Source organism: Haemaphysalis longicornis, unplaced genomic scaffold (assembly GCF_048455015.1).
Source record: "Haemaphysalis longicornis isolate Haplotype H1 unplaced genomic scaffold, Haemaphysalis longicornis Haplotype H1 scaffold_12, whole genome shotgun sequence".
Classification (NCBI taxonomy): Eukaryota; Metazoa; Arthropoda; class Arachnida; order Ixodida; family Ixodidae; genus Haemaphysalis; species Haemaphysalis longicornis.
The window spans coordinates 101,306,091-101,321,557 of record NW_027526225.1 but is presented as its reverse complement, the minus strand read 5'-3'; the positions used below and the strand labels follow the sequence as shown (position 1 = coordinate 101,321,557).

At 43.9% G+C, this 15,467-nt stretch overlaps 1 pseudogene across 1 annotated transcript in view; it reads left to right on the top strand.

Annotated features, from left to right (window-relative positions):
- Positions 1–13,596, top strand: part of LOC144163108 (putative sodium-dependent multivitamin transporter) — a 58,316-nt pseudogene extending 44,720 nt beyond the window's left edge. Inside the window, exons 16-18 of the transcript XR_013320831.1 lie at positions 3,250–3,338; positions 5,901–6,026; positions 13,468–13,596. The product of XR_013320831.1 is annotated as a putative sodium-dependent multivitamin transporter (transcript). The remainder of the gene's footprint in view (positions 1–3,249; positions 3,339–5,900; positions 6,027–13,467) is intronic.
- The last annotated feature ends 1,871 nt before the right edge of the window (positions 13,597–15,467 follow it).

Sequence of the window (15,467 nt, the reverse complement as noted above, 5' to 3'; positions counted from 1 at the left end):
TTTGGTTTCTCTAAATTCTCTTCGACCAATCATATCAATTGACGCTATTATAACGAATATCGGTGTTAATTCCGCGAAATCTGCATCTTGGTGATAATGCAGGGCGTTACACGATTCGCCATTTTCACTATTTTTTATTTTTCTTTATATTTGGTTTTTGAAAATTCTGTTCGACCAATTATCTCCATGTACGCTACTACAACGATTACAGGTGTGACTTCCACCAATCTGCATTTTTGTGGAAATGCAGGGCGTTACGAGTTTCGCCATTCTCGCTGTTTTTTCCAGTTTCCTTAATATCTCGTTCTTGGAAATTCTGTTGAGACCTATTACGCTATTAGAACAATTGTCGGTGTTACTTCCACTGAATATGCATTTTTCTGGAAATTCAGGGCGCTACACGGTTCGCCATTTTCACTGTTTTTGTATTTTTCTTAATTTCTGGTTTCAAAAAATATTGTTGGACCTATCATTTCTATTTACGCTATATAACAAATACCGGTGTTACTTCCGCCAAATCTGAACTTTTGCGGAAATGCGGGGCGTTACATGGTCCTGCCTGTGGTGGCAAAGGGGGGAGTGGGAAAGAATGATACTGATTAAAACAAAATGGGGAGGGGGATGACCTTTTGCCCAATTATGACGCTCACAATTGGGGCAAACTAATATTTGTTTCCTACTCTATCAAGCCAGTCCCGTCAGCTGGCTATGGCGTGGTGCTGCTGAGCACAAAGACGCGGGTTTGATTCCCCGTCGCGGTGGCCGCTTTTCTGATGGAGGCGAAAAGCGATTACGGCCGTGTGTTCGAGATTTCGGCGCCTGTTAAAAAATCCCCAAGTGATGAAAATTAATCCGGAGATGTCATCGCCTGCGTTGAGTCGGCGCGTTAAACCCTACAATCAATCAATCAATCAATCAATCAATCAATCAATCAATCAATCAATCAATCAATCAATCAATCAATCAATCAATCAATCAATCAATCAATCAATCAATCAATTATTTGTTTCCTTAACACTGGGTTTCTTGTCCTGCGCTTTTCTAAGGGTACGGGAGTGGATAAAGCTGGCTTGAGCTTCTATACGCAACACGGGTCGTCATCGTGTGTTACAGGATGCGTGAACCGGCTCGCAGGAGCCGTCACTAAGCTAGGATCCCGTTAAAAACACCACTCTGTACTTCAGAGTATGAGACGACGATTTTTTTTTTTAATTAAAAACCATGCACTTTGTTTTCACGGACTCGGAGCCTTCATGAAAACGATACCAATCACGGTACCATGAGTCAGCATCATGACGTGGTATTTGCTCACTAAAGTTTATTGTTGCTACGTGGGTTACAGATACGAAAGTGAAGTTGACATCAAACTTGGGTGATATCATTTTTTTTTTCGCAGCGAGAACACACATTTCTGCTTGGAGTTACAAAGATGACACCTTTTTATCTTTTCCGGGTAAAGTGTCCTCGACGAGGCATGCAGGCATGTGCGCGGGAAATTGCTTCGCGCGGCAAAAAGTATCATGCGACTCTGACGGGTGAAGTCTATTGCTTAGACACGATGTTCGCAGCAAGTCGCTTATCGCCGTTCACGTTCCACCGTCGCCCCCAACACGTAGTTGCCGGAGAATGCGTCTATCACGCACGAGCGCTGTAAGTTTTATTTGTTGCATGGACGCGGCAGGAGGTAATCTCAACGGAAAGCGCGATTTCGCTTTGCGCTTTTGTGCGATTGTATGGGGGAACGGGGATGAATACTCCCGCAGTTGCACGGTTTTTTAACATTGTGGGTAGAAGTTTTGTGCCGTGCTGTAGCAGGTTGCCGAAAGTGAATGTTTGCGCTTGTGATAATCATGCATTTTGTAATTATTCAATAACATCAAGAATTATTCTACAGGGCATTACAATACGTTACTTTGGACCAACGATTCGCAATATATAAGCAGTCTTGAAATTAATGCGCTAGAAGGTACCCCTACAAGACAGAGCTTTTATTAACCAAGTGCATCAAAGGTCAGAATTCATCACTTTGTACAGCTGAAGATGACATTAAGCGTTGAATCTGACCGAACCTTGTCGTTCAGAAAAATAAATCGATCGAGACTTTCCAGAAAGAGGTGAGTGATAAAAAGTGCCGGAAATCCACAGAGAGAGAGAGAGAGAGAGAGAGAACTCTTTAATGTTGACTGGAGAGGTCAGTTCTGCTAACGGCAGTGCTTGCTCAGCCAGATGGGGATGCAGGATTACAATGCAGCGAGGTGGAATGGGAGATTGGGAAGACAACAATGAGGTAGAAAACAAACATGTAATATAAAGGAAGACAGGCAACAAAATGCTAGACATGAAACTCTAAATAAAAAGTTGAATAAAAAATTGGAGCAAATGGTGCCGAGGTAGCACAGAACGCCAAACCAGAAAAAAAAAAGAAAAAAGGAACTTGTAAATGACGACGCAAACGCTTACAGATGTAGTCACGTGCACAATCCAAGTATTACAAAAATTTCCTCTATTCCACAGTCCCGCAAAAAAAAAAGAGAAAACGCAGCAAAAGTTTCGCCCCTAAAGATAAATCAATAATGTTTGCCCAGAGTCCAAGATTAGGACACAACTGAAGCCTTGCCACACTTAGCACATGGGAGAGACAGCAGTTGATGCCTGTTGCTGCTGCAGCTGGTGTTGCTCGGACAGCGGCAAATAGCGGGCAGATACACAAGTGCTCGGTAGAGTCGCGCGTTGCGCACGTGGGGCACAGAGGTGAATCCTCCCATCCTATACTGAACTTGAAGCTTTGGCTGTATACCACGCTGAAGCGCCGACGATGCAGTACACCTTCATGCACTTTGTTTAGGCCTCGTGGAAAACGGAATTTGCACCGGGTGGAACGTAATTGTCGGCTCCGAATTCCTCAGATACACCTAAAATAAAGTTACTCTGTAATAAAAGAAGTGATAGCATCATCATTGCTCGCCTCTATCTAAGCCCAGCAAGTGTCAAATACAGAAAGACGGAGTAGTCGAATGCGCGCACACGGTTTTCTCCACAGGAGCACACTTCGTACAAAGACTTCCAATTTTATGACTGTCCTCTGTATATAATAATGGTAGCATTTTTATATGTACTACCGAATCGGAGTGACTAAATCATAGTATTGTTTGTGTTAGAGCAATCACGATCCCAGAAGGAACGAGTCTAAGAAATTTTCTACGTGATCAAGTCACATCACCAAGCAGTGCATGTTGTTCTCGTTTACAGCTCGATCCAACGCCGACGTTGAAGCCACCTTCCGCCACTCGAGTCCAGTGGCACTTCGATTCTGGAGGTGGACCACATTGCTTGGACATGTGAGCCCCCTTACTTGCTCCTATTCGTTCCCTTGTATACGTCTTACACGATAGATGGCTTTACGTTTGTAATATTACCTTAGAAAATTGAATAACGCCAGGCCTCAGCGAGATGCGAAACCGTGGGTTTAAAACCGTTATAGTTGTAACACTTAGCGTTGCATAGGTGAATATCGTGGCATTTTTAAGACAGCTAAGAGTTTTATTTTTTTTGCAAGTATCGCGTTGTAAAAAGCTCGAAAGGGCCTCATGCTTGCGTAGATAGGATTGGCGAGGGCTCGGCACCTCTTTAGACCAGTTGCTGCAGTCTGAGAGGTCCTACATTCCTGACACTGTAGTTTAGAAGAAGAGGTCCGCATTAACCACCTTAGTGAACTCCGGTGGAAATTTATTCTAGATAGAGCAGAAGTAACATCGTGTCTACGCTGCGTTACTGTGTTTATTTTATTCATTTCTCGGGTGTTCTATAGTGGTGATTAATGAATGAAGGGCGGGAATAAACGTAACAAAAAGAAAAAAAATGGAGTAAAAGCGCTCGATTAGGGAACTAAGGATAATTTGTCGATGCAATTGGCAGCTTGGAGAAAATACACCGCTCAAGTAGAGTGCAGAACGACACAAACGGTTTTCAATCCGAACATATGTTCGTTTCTACCGTGCACACTCCCTGAGCAGTATTTTTCCGGAGTTGCTAAAAGCGCGTGATAGTACACTTTCCACATGACTGTCTAATATCCCGAAAGAATGTAGGAAATTGTTCCTGCACCTGCAAGGATAGAAAAAAATGATACACTTACCAGTTGAGAGGTAACCTTGTCGAATTCTCCACGCGTCTTTGCTCACACTGGAAGCGAAACAAATACGGACGTTGAAAGAATAAAAAAAACAAAAGTGACGTCACTGTTAAAAGCACAGCTCGCTCACTTCCGCTTTCTGTCGTTATACAAACAATAATTTTATTTGTGACAAAACAAGGCGATAATAACCACTCATCGAATGGGAAATTTTGCGTGCAGTGTTGTTCCCTAGGGTGAAAGACTAGTGAGTGCTAACAATGGAATATATGCAACTATAATCTTACTTTTCCCAGTTCTGCCCTTCTCCGCATTCCCGTTTCGCGCGGAATGATCAGGCGGTCACTAAAGATCAAGGCTATCCATCAGTTGCCTTTGCTCGCGCAACCCGCTGCCGCGCATCTTTGTCGCATAGCCTTCAAATTCTTTCGTCGATGCCTTTTCTTTACACGATCGCTCGTTCCCCTAGTAGAAGTCGCGGCATCTATCATTGTTTCTAACCTCACAGCACACAGAATATAAACACAGCGGCGAACGCCATATAGGAGTTCGCCGTCGTCGTAGTAATAGTAGTAAAACTATTTTTCCAAACGCTTTTGGTGATTACACCACTGAGTTATTCACTCAGTCATATATATATATAGAAAGCGGTGCTCCCTATGTTTCGAGGGCTCGGTGTCTTCAGCCAGTTGGGAGAGGGCCTCTTGCACGAGGGGGCTTAAGCTAGAGATGGCAGCCTCCCACACCCCAGTCGAAAAATGCCACAAAAAATCTTTTCGCCCAACAGATTCTCGACATCGTTCAGAATGGCTTCCACAAAGTCATCCTGACCACATCTCGCGAGGATGGATGGCACCGCTGATGTAAAACGCATGTCCAAAATCTCTGTTGTACAACACGAACACCTGTCGTAGAACAGGGATCCCTGTTGGGACTACAGGAAGGTCTGTTGGGAAACAGGAATCTCTATTGTTGAACTACAGACTGTCTGTCGCACGACAGACATTTCTGTTGTTCAAACGACAGATTGTCCTACTCCGTTACAGGATCATCCTGTCGTATTTTCTGTTGTGTTTTTCCACTGGGACTGGGACTTTGCGCGGTGCCGCACCCCAGCTAGGCACCTCCTCTCCTTTTTCACTGGCTTCGCACGTGATCGTAGTACGCAAACCGACAGATGAGTTTTCGTTCACGTGAACAATTGCATTCGGATAGCAGGACCGCTATAGGCCTAACTGTTCCATTCATCGACGCTTCCAATCTCAAAGCTTGAGTCAGTTAGAGGTCAGTACAGAGAACGTGGGCACCGTCACAGTATGCCTGCGAGCCATGGGCGAACGCCGACACAACTAACCTGAGCTGGCTGGAAAGATTCGAGATGACTCACACCAGAATACAGCTAGGCAGCATAAAATACTTGCAAAAAAAAAACAGTGCAACATTGCTTCGTTCAAACACCCTTCGGTCGGAGCTTGTTCAAATTGGATCTTTCGTGATTGCAACACACAGTGAAATACCGGGCGGGAAGCAATTTTAGGTACAACAGGGTTAAGCAGTCTAAAACCTAAAGTAGATTAGATAAGATTTCCATGGTAATTCAGCATAATCTGTACCTACAAAGCATGATGAGAGCTACATTTAAGAGCAGTGTCGGCCTTGTAGAACGTATTTCTTTGTTGTAAACCCGTAGAAGTTAGACTGCAATGGTCCTCGTTTTTTTAATGTTTGGCGGTGTGAACGCTTTGTGATGAACTTTTTTTTACTTCAGGACCGAGGACGCATCGCACTCAATGGCACGGAATTCAAGGCATCTCCAGTTGAACTTGAGCCGCTGCAAGGAATTGATGCGGACTACTACCTCAACGCCAAGCCAAGTCGCGAGAACGGCGTGCTTGTAAAGCCCCCTTCTCGACTTCGAAGCATGCTGCCCACCTAAGCTAGTTTCATCAGTGGACACTCTAACGTTCACCCTGCTCATGAGGCCCACAGAAGACAAGTCTAACACCCTGGTCACTCGGGCACTTTCAATCGCCGTTGAGTCCATCCGGATCGGGCGCTGCTACACTGCAGTTTCAGTCGCGATCGAGCCCGAACCCGCTCGAATTCAGTCCTGGTTTCTTAAGGGTGATCGAGGTTTCCAAGCGCGATCGGATGAAAGCGGTGATACTCTCGTCCCCGCTGACTAATGGCATAGAAATTGAGAACTTCAAGTAACGCCAGAAATTGTATCAAATAGCTTGACCCGAATAGGCATGCCAGAACTTTTAAACACTTACGTATACCTACGACCTCGCCGGCCGCGAAGTTACCGGACGCCGGCCGCGAAGTATATTTTTGGCGCCGTCTACCATACGTGAGTGCAACCGATGCAACTTTTGAAACGTGCCGTGTAGGAGCGGCGGAGCGTCGAGCATGCTCGAAAAGTCAACCGAGCTTTGCTTCAATTAGGATCAAAAGTGCCCGTGTGAAAGGGGTATAATCAAATTGAACGCGAAATTTATGCGTAGTTAGCATTCCTTGAGTTTATGAGCTAAGCAATTTTGGGCAAGCAATAGCGCAATTTAAATCAGTAATATTCACATCATTCTGCTGGTTCGTGTTCTTTACTTGCGTCATTGTTCATCTGTGTTACGTTCGCGATTGCAAAGCAGAAAATTCGCCGCGTGTCTGCTCACTTCGGTGCAAATGTCGTTGAAAGACGACAGTCTTCTGCCGCCTCTGTCACGTAAATGCGTGTCTTCTCTCCCCCGGCCAACTCATGCTCTTCGGCTCCCTTTCGATTCTCCCACGAAAAGAAGTCTTTTCAATTTTGGCCGGGAAGCTGAATCAATGGACCGACAGGCAGAGAGACAGACATACGTAGAGACAATACAAACATTTTCTTTTAGGCATCCCAAAAAACACCGACATCTTTAAAACAATTTCTACGATGTCATACCAGGCGGCCTTCACCAGCAGCTCGCTACCTACCTTACAGCAGTGCATAAATGCGTGTGCAAAGAAGGCTTCCACCAATACTCCACGAATACCCCGCAGGCTAAAAGCGACCTCTACAAAGGCTATTGGAATGCAATAAAAAGTTGATGGTTGCGAACTTTTCTGCACTTTCGCTGCCCGCTAAGTGCACTCTGTCCTGCGTGTGTATAGCGTTGAAATACCGCGCAATTTCGGTTAACTTAAAACATCATCACCATCATCATCATCGTCGTCAGTCGCAAACGTAATTCTTATTAAAGGGGGCCACGAAGATAAAATACAACGGGGCGATTCCACGAGAGAACGAACATGCGTGTACACGACCATTTTTTGTTCATTCTGGTTTTTTTATTATATATGCGCGCAATATGGAAACCCCCGAAAATCAAGTTTGTTTTCTCCTGAGGTGCGTAGTTCGGGAGAAAAAAATGTTTGAATGTGCCCGGAGCACAGCGGTGGTTTCGGCAACTGCAGATTTTTCCAAGTTTGCGTCTCTGTGTACGTCAAGGAGTACAAGGGGTGTGTATAAAATGTTTTGGGCCATAAACAAGACCAGAATGCTAATCTGTATAACGCAAAATCAGCGTCCTGCAGCGAACAAAAAATTTTAAAAAAAATCGTGAAATCGGCCCAGACGATAATTTGTTAGTGTTTTTGACGCCCCCTATCTACATTTCTTCTTTTCTGAAAAACGTGTAAGTCGGCCATTTTATTGGCCATACGTATCTGAACGCTTAAACAAAAGATGGTGTTTGTAGAAAATTTAGAAGTACTAAAAAAAATTGAATAACTTCGGCTCTTTTTCAGAAATTGCGCAAATTCAAAACTGAATATAAAAAAAACCCCATACTCGATTTTCTTCAAAATTGCGAAAATAAGACTCCTTTACTTGGACAACAAAACTGTGTAAAAACATGTTGCATCATTTTGTTGAGAACAAAGTTATAAGGGGCCAAACTTGGGGCTCGCGCGACGCGTCTTGGCGCGCCGCGGTAAGTTCTGGCCGCTGTTGCCGGACGTTGCGCGGGTGTACACGGGCGGTAATTCATATTCCACTGCCACATGCCGGCACGGTCAATCTCTCTCCAGTATTCCCAAACGAAAAAACTATTCTGGAGATTCTTCTGTTTTTTTTTTTGCCCGCCTCTGTTTCCCTAATTTGTTCTTTAACGAGCTAACTTTCTCGCCGATACCAGCTCGAAAGCGCTCCTTTGCGAACGCCACTCTTCTTATAGGGAAAGGAAAGAAGGATTCGAAACAACAGGAAAAGTTTTTCCGGTGGTTATATCGGGTAGATGTGGTAGGAGTGGTCGAAATTTTCTATTATTATGGCGCTTCGGTCACAGCACGAGTAAATTACTGAAGGTATTTCAGTTTTTTCTCAAGAATATTTATTCAAGCAAAAAGACACAAGTTTGGAAATTGGCTGTCAGACTATCGTGATTAATTATTTACAGTCAGGAACACAGCAAAAGGCATACGTGTGGGAATACAACTCAAGTAAAATATTTATAATATCTGCACCACAGCTTCCTCGGGCGCTCATACAGTCAAGCACAGCCACTTCGCAGACGTGTAGTTTGCTCTGGAACGTTCGTACAGCTGTTATTTCTTCTTGAAATGGCTGGCTGCACCGTCACTGAGGTAAACAACGTAGCTGTACACAGGGGCACTTTCTTCCAGGCATTCGTGCACCTTGTGGAGCGAGCGCATAGCATGCATGTGCGGTATCGTGTTGCACGTGATCGCTAACTACTGCGAAGCTCTGAACTGATTTTCTTGTAGTTACAACGCACGTAAACAGTGAAACCTGTGTTTTGTGCCAGTGGTACGACTGGACTTCATTTGGCAGAATAACTGTCCAATTTTCAGTGAAGTCGAAGTGCAGTACAATGCTTGATCGCCGTTCGCATCTTTTCGCTTCGTTTATGGCAATGGCCTGGGTCCGCCTAATAGAGTCATGGGAAATCCACTTGGTGACCCATTTGCCTAGCTCCTTCACGAATGCAGCTGGCGGTAGACTCTCTTTTATCAGAGAACCAATTTCCCATACAGCGTATGTGACGTCTTCTTCGTCCGAAACGCCCAAAGCGGACATGGTAAGGTTGTCGGCCATTGGGAATTGCCGGCACGCGCCCAAGAAACACTGCGTCGATGGTGAGGTGCAAAGACAAAGCTCCTTTAAGTTGCTCATTCTTCGGTCAACCCCTGTAGCATTTTGCAGGGCCAAAGCAGACAGGTCGGCATTCGCACAATAAACGCAGACGCACACTTCATGCTGGGGTGAGTGCAAGACTTGGGCGGGAATGAACTGTGGGTGGGTGAACGGGTCACACTTTTTTTTTTCAGAACAACATCCGCTAGGCTTCCCCTGCCACATCTATCAGGATAAGAGTGTGCGGGTAGTCGAGCAAGCAAACACGCGCACAAATCCACGTGCAAACACTTAGGCACAAACGAAAGCATCCACCCATGAAAAAAAAAAACTTTTAAGGGGAGGAGTCACAAGCAAACAAAAATATGGCAAGAGTAAAGCAAAGGGAAGCATCCGTTGAGAGCCCATCAACCAGTGAGTTGAAGGACAGAAAAGGACGGGGCAGTAGCCTCCCCTTACTGCAATTTTCGTACGCAAGCGTATCAAAATCGCTAGTAATACTGTAACGTACGCTTCGCCTTTGTGATATGTGACTAAACAATAAATATACGGCAATAATATGACAACAGACCGGAATTTAAAAATACGTCAAGAAGCCAGGTACCCGACCGCACCTGATTCTCATTCCAGTAAAATAGATTCGCGTGCACGTGGCGTCTCCGAAAAGCCTCCTACGGCCTCGTAAGCCGTGGTGCAGGTGTTTGTTTCCTGGTTAGTTATTTTTGAGGTCGTTCTCTCATGTTTGCCTCAAAGAATGCGGTGGGATACCCTGTACTGACGCCAGCGCACCATGCACCACCAGCGGAAATGCGCCCGTCGTGGTGGGGAACTGATTAGGGTCTGAAGGTCAATCCATTCCCTCCCTTGTAACTGCCCGAGCGCCATCTGTTTCTGTTGCCTGCGCATCGGAGGAACCTTTGTTTTTTTATTTTGCATCCCGCAAAATACTGGCGCCGCAAAGGAGTGCTTTCGAGCTGATATCGGCCAGAAAGTTAGCTCGTTAAAGAACACATTAGGGAAACAGGCGGGAAAAAAAAACCAAAAAAAACAGAAGAATCTCCAGAATAGTTTTTTTCGTTTGGGAATACTGGAGAGAGATTTACCGTGCCGGCATGTGGCAGTGGAATATGAATTACCGCCCGTGTACACCCGCGCAACGTCCGGCAACAGCGGCCAGAACTTACCGCGGCGCGCCAAGACGCGTCGCGCGAGCCCCAAGTTTGGCCCCTTATAACTTTGTTCTCAACAAAATGATGCAACATGTTTTTCCACAGTTTTGTTGTCCAAGTAAAGGAGTCTTATTTTCGCAATTTTGAAGAAAATCGAGTATGGGGTTTTTTTTATATTCAGTTTTGAATTTGCGCAATTTCTGAAAAAGAGCCGAAGTTATTCAATTTTTTTTAGTACTTCTAAATTTTCTACAAACACCATCTTTTGTTTATGCGTTCAGATACGTATGGCCAATAAAATGGCCGACTTACACGTTTTTCAGAAAAGAAAAAATGTAGATAGGGGGCGTCAAAAACACTAACAAATTATCGTCTGGGCCGATTTCACGATTTTTTAAAAAATTTTTTGTTCGCTGCAGGACGCTGATTTTGCGTTATACAGATTAGCATTCTGGTCTAGTTTATGGCCCAAAACATTTTATACACACCCTTTGTACTCCTTGACGTACACAGAGACGCAAACTTGGAAAAATCTGCAGTTGCCGAAACCACCGCTGCGCTCCGGGCACATTCAAACATTTTTTTCTCCCGAACTACGCACCTCAGGAGAAAACAAACTTGATTTTCGGGGGTTTCCATATTGCGCGCATATATAATAAAAAAACCAAAATGAACAAAAACTGGTCGTGTACACGCATGTTCGTTCTCTCGTGGAATCGCCCAACGTCGCTTAATTTATTAATAAACGTTCGATGAATTGCAGAGCGTCATTTAAGCCACAAAGGACGTTTTCTAACTTAAAGGAGCCATGAAGAGAAAATACAACTTCGTTTAATTTGAAAGAACTAGGATTCAGTATCTCACTCAGCTCCTTTACAGCCACAAAAGATGTTTTTTTAACGAAAAAAAAGCAAGTAGTATTTAAAAACTTTCAAATTTTGCGCCACAGTGACGTGTTATGAGCAAGAATGACGTCATACGGGCCAACAATAAAACGTAATTTTCAGTGCGTTAAGTGCACGTTAGCATTCAAGTGATGTGGTCAAATGGAACTAGAGGCCCCATTACAGACGTCCAGTCATGTGTCGTCGCGACAGATCAGTTAAGCGGCCGCCAATCGCACAAACAAGGTTCCATGACGTCATAGAAAAGTTGCGGGAAATTGGCTAGGGGGTCGCGACTGCTTCACACGTTTTCTTTAATATTTCCGTTATTTCTTCGAGGATTGCAATGATATTGGTATCATTGTTATCGGGACTAAGCAGTCTTTCTAATAAACCCAACTTGTATTTTGTCTTCATGGCTCCTTTAAAAAACGCAAGAAATATTGAAAAATTTAAATTTCGCGCTACAATGATGTATGGACAGGAGGGACGTTATATGTATGGGCCAGCCATAAAAACAGTTATCAGTGTGTTAACTCCTCGTTATCATTCGAGTGACGCCATCAAAGGGAACTGGGGGGTCCCTCTAAAATCACGTAATCATGTTTATTGGTGGTGGCCTTTGTCTCCGGCCGCCAATTGCACAAACATTAGGTGGCGCCATAGAGATGTCACAGTGAAGTGGCTGTGGAATGGGCTGCTTCATCTGTTTCCCTTAATATCTCTATTACTATGTGAAAACTAAAATAAAAGTGTTGTGATTGTTTCGGGACAAACACTTTGTAGTGAATGAAACCCTCTCTTCGTTTTAAAGGAACCATAAGGACAAAATACAAGTTCGGTTTATTACAAAGACTGCTTACTCCCGATAACAATGATACCAATATCATCGCAATCTTCGAACAAATAGCGGAGATATTAAAGAAAACGTGTGAAGCAGTCGCGACCCCCTAGCCAATTTCCCGCAACTTTTCTATGACGTCACGGAACCTTGTTTGTGCGATTGGCGGCCGCCTAACTGACCTGTCGCGACGACACACGACTGGACGTCTGTAATGGGGCCTCTAGTTCCATTTGACCGCATCACTTGAATGTTAACGTGCAGTTAACGCACTGAAAATTGTTTTATTGTTGGCCCGTATGATGTCATTCTTGCTCTTAACACGTCACTGTGGCGCAAAATTTGAAAGTTTTTAAATACTTCTTGCTTTTTTTTCGTTAAAAAACATGTTTTGTGGCTGTAATGGAGCTGCGTGAGATGCCGAATCCTAGTTCTTTCAAATTAAACGAAGTTGTATTTCCTCTTCATGGCTCCTTTAAGGGGGACTCACCCGTCTAGATTCCTACGGGACTTGCAGCTTCATGGCCCCCGGACTTGAAACCCATCGTGCACCATTACGAAATGATTTAAAAATACGAATCAATGCTCACAATGACCTAGTTTGCTTATTTTAGGAATAGATCACTTCTGTACTGAAATAGAAAAAAAATAAAACTCTGGCTTGCTTGACAGCTAGCGCCATCTAGTGACAACTGGTGATGCGAGTGATGCGGGGTTATGAAGTGGTGTTATTTACACAGTCAGGGCGATAAGAGAAAACAGCGAGTCCGAGTCAGTCAGGAGGCAGCTAGACATCAAGTTCTTCTACCATCTCCTCTTCCCCCTGGATGCACCACCGCATGGCAATTGACCCGCCAGCGAAACCTTGGTCAGCGAACTTGCCGCTTACCGTGACACTGGATAAACCAAAGTGTATTTTTTGTTAATTTGTTTTCAGTAAAGAAGGTAATGTGTTTTAAAAGGAGCAATGTAGGCTGTTAGGAACATTCCTGTGAATTCGCAAAACCTTTCGTGGCGGTACGTGATGCTTTTTAGGCCCGCGGATCATGAATTGGTAGGTAACATAGGAATGTGATCAGGCGAGTCCCTCTTTAGTAAACCACTTTAATGTTGCCCCTTTGAGGAAGACAGAATTGGTGATGAAAACCGCTGAGGACTGCATTTATAGCTGTCTTCCGTTCTCCGCATCGGTCACTGTGTGCTACAAAGAATCACATTACTGTATGTGCGTCATATTGTTCGGACGGTCCAAAAGTACACCTTTGTCTTATATCTGTTCCTTTCCCGTTTCCTACCCCTCCTTCGTCCAGGGACCCCCCTCTCTCCATGTGCGTCTGCTTCAGAGCAGCATGTAGGGGATCAGGCGATACACCAACTGCATTTTTTAATAAAAAAAAGAACGTCTCTTTCTCTCTCTCCCGCCTGGTATTTGTGTGCAATTGTTTACTGTGTAACGAAAAGAAAACCCCGTGTCGTACAGTCAATAGTGAATTGAAGCCTTGCATAAAACAGAATTAGCGTTAGTTTTAGCCACTTAAGGTATTTATTAGGTGGAGTGTACATTTTAAGGGCGAAGTGTGATTTTAACAATTTTAGGTGTAACCCAACCAGCTGTTTACTTACCTTTTTATCAAACTTCGAAAATGAAAAACGTCCGTGCGTACGAGATTTCGGCGCAAGTTAAAGATCCACGGGTGGTCAAAATTAATCCATAGCCCTCCACTACGGCGCGCCTCATTGCCTGCGTTGCGTCGCGCGTTAAACCCAACAATCAATCAATCAATCAATCAATCAATCAATCAATCAATCAATCAATCAATCAATCAATCAATCAATCAATCAATCAATCAATCAATCAATCAATCAATCAATCAATCAAACTTTTTGTGAAACTTGGAACAGCTTATCCCAATTATTTTACCACTATTAAGACACACGCCGTTTTCTACACTCTGTACAAAACGCCGCTTCTTGTAATAGCCATTAGCTGATGCTTTGTTGCTTGCAAACCTTCAATATGTTTTTGAGCTTGTATTGTGCGCCCACCCGTAACTTTTCAAACACGAGGTAAATTTCCCGTCGCTTTGCCTAGATTAGTCCGGATATTTCCGTGCAATGACAATGGCAGGGTGTTGTCAGACTACAGTGAACATTGAATAACTACGCGTCACAAATTATTACTTCGAAGAAGGGTTTTTAACGGATGCAGCCAAGTGGTGAACATCTGCTTGTTTTTCTAACGTTTACCGCATTACCTATACTCCCGATATCAGAGGGAAAAAAGCACGAATGCCATACGTTTACGAAATGCATAAAATAACTTTGAAAAATTGTACAACGAGCTCTTCAGGAACATGTTCATCATTAACGACAAAGAAAATGAAGTACATGGGAAGTAAAAATGTTTTAACAAGTTTTGCAACCAAGGATTCTGTTAGGAGTTGAGCATTGGAAAATGTAAGGAAGCATTACTGTTCAGGGTCGTTTTTTTCTACCTAGTCACTACAAATAGCCGTCAAAATAATCGGTTAGAGGTAAACAACCACCGCTCATGAAGATTTCACACTTTGTGATGTCTTATAGTATCCTTGACGAACTGACCAAGACTAATCCAGAAAACCGCATGACTATGTCTCTGCCCCAAGTATAAGGCTGAATTAAGATGTGTATCTTAGGTAAACAACCAGTATAATACTAGGATGTTTACATTTCGTGTTAAGTTTCACCACCCATTATTGGGAGATGGTGACAACAGCAAAAACAATCTTCGTAATGCAATTTTCAGTGCTACTTCTTTTGCTTCAACCAACAGCTTCATAGTCCTTTTGCTATATTGGGGTTATTATTGCTTTTGCCGTTGTCGATAATTTATGGTTATTAACTGGGTGGTGGGGTTTGAGGACGGCGATTTTATTCCTTGTGCTCGAAGCAATTAAATCCACTGGCATTCGCTGATCTCATGACGTCACACTTCGATTTGGTCAACACTTCGTCAAGGTAGTTGACTTGTTGTTATCAAGTAAACGCTTCTTTTCGGGCGATTGCTTGTGTATTATGAAAGTGTTTGTGTAGTGTGCTGAACTGCACACGTATTGAAAATGTTGTGAAAGTGCGTCAGCCTGGTCCTTGAGTGTGTCCCCTGTTAAGTTGACCAGAGGCAGGCTGTGTGCTTGTGGTCCTTTAAGTTGACGTATTCGTGTACACAGCTTGCGCGTCTGTCTGTGTGAGTTTATTGATGTTATGAATGAGCGCCCACTTTCTCGTTTTGCCTCACGGCGCACACGTTTTCCAAACGCCTTTGCCCTTTTGA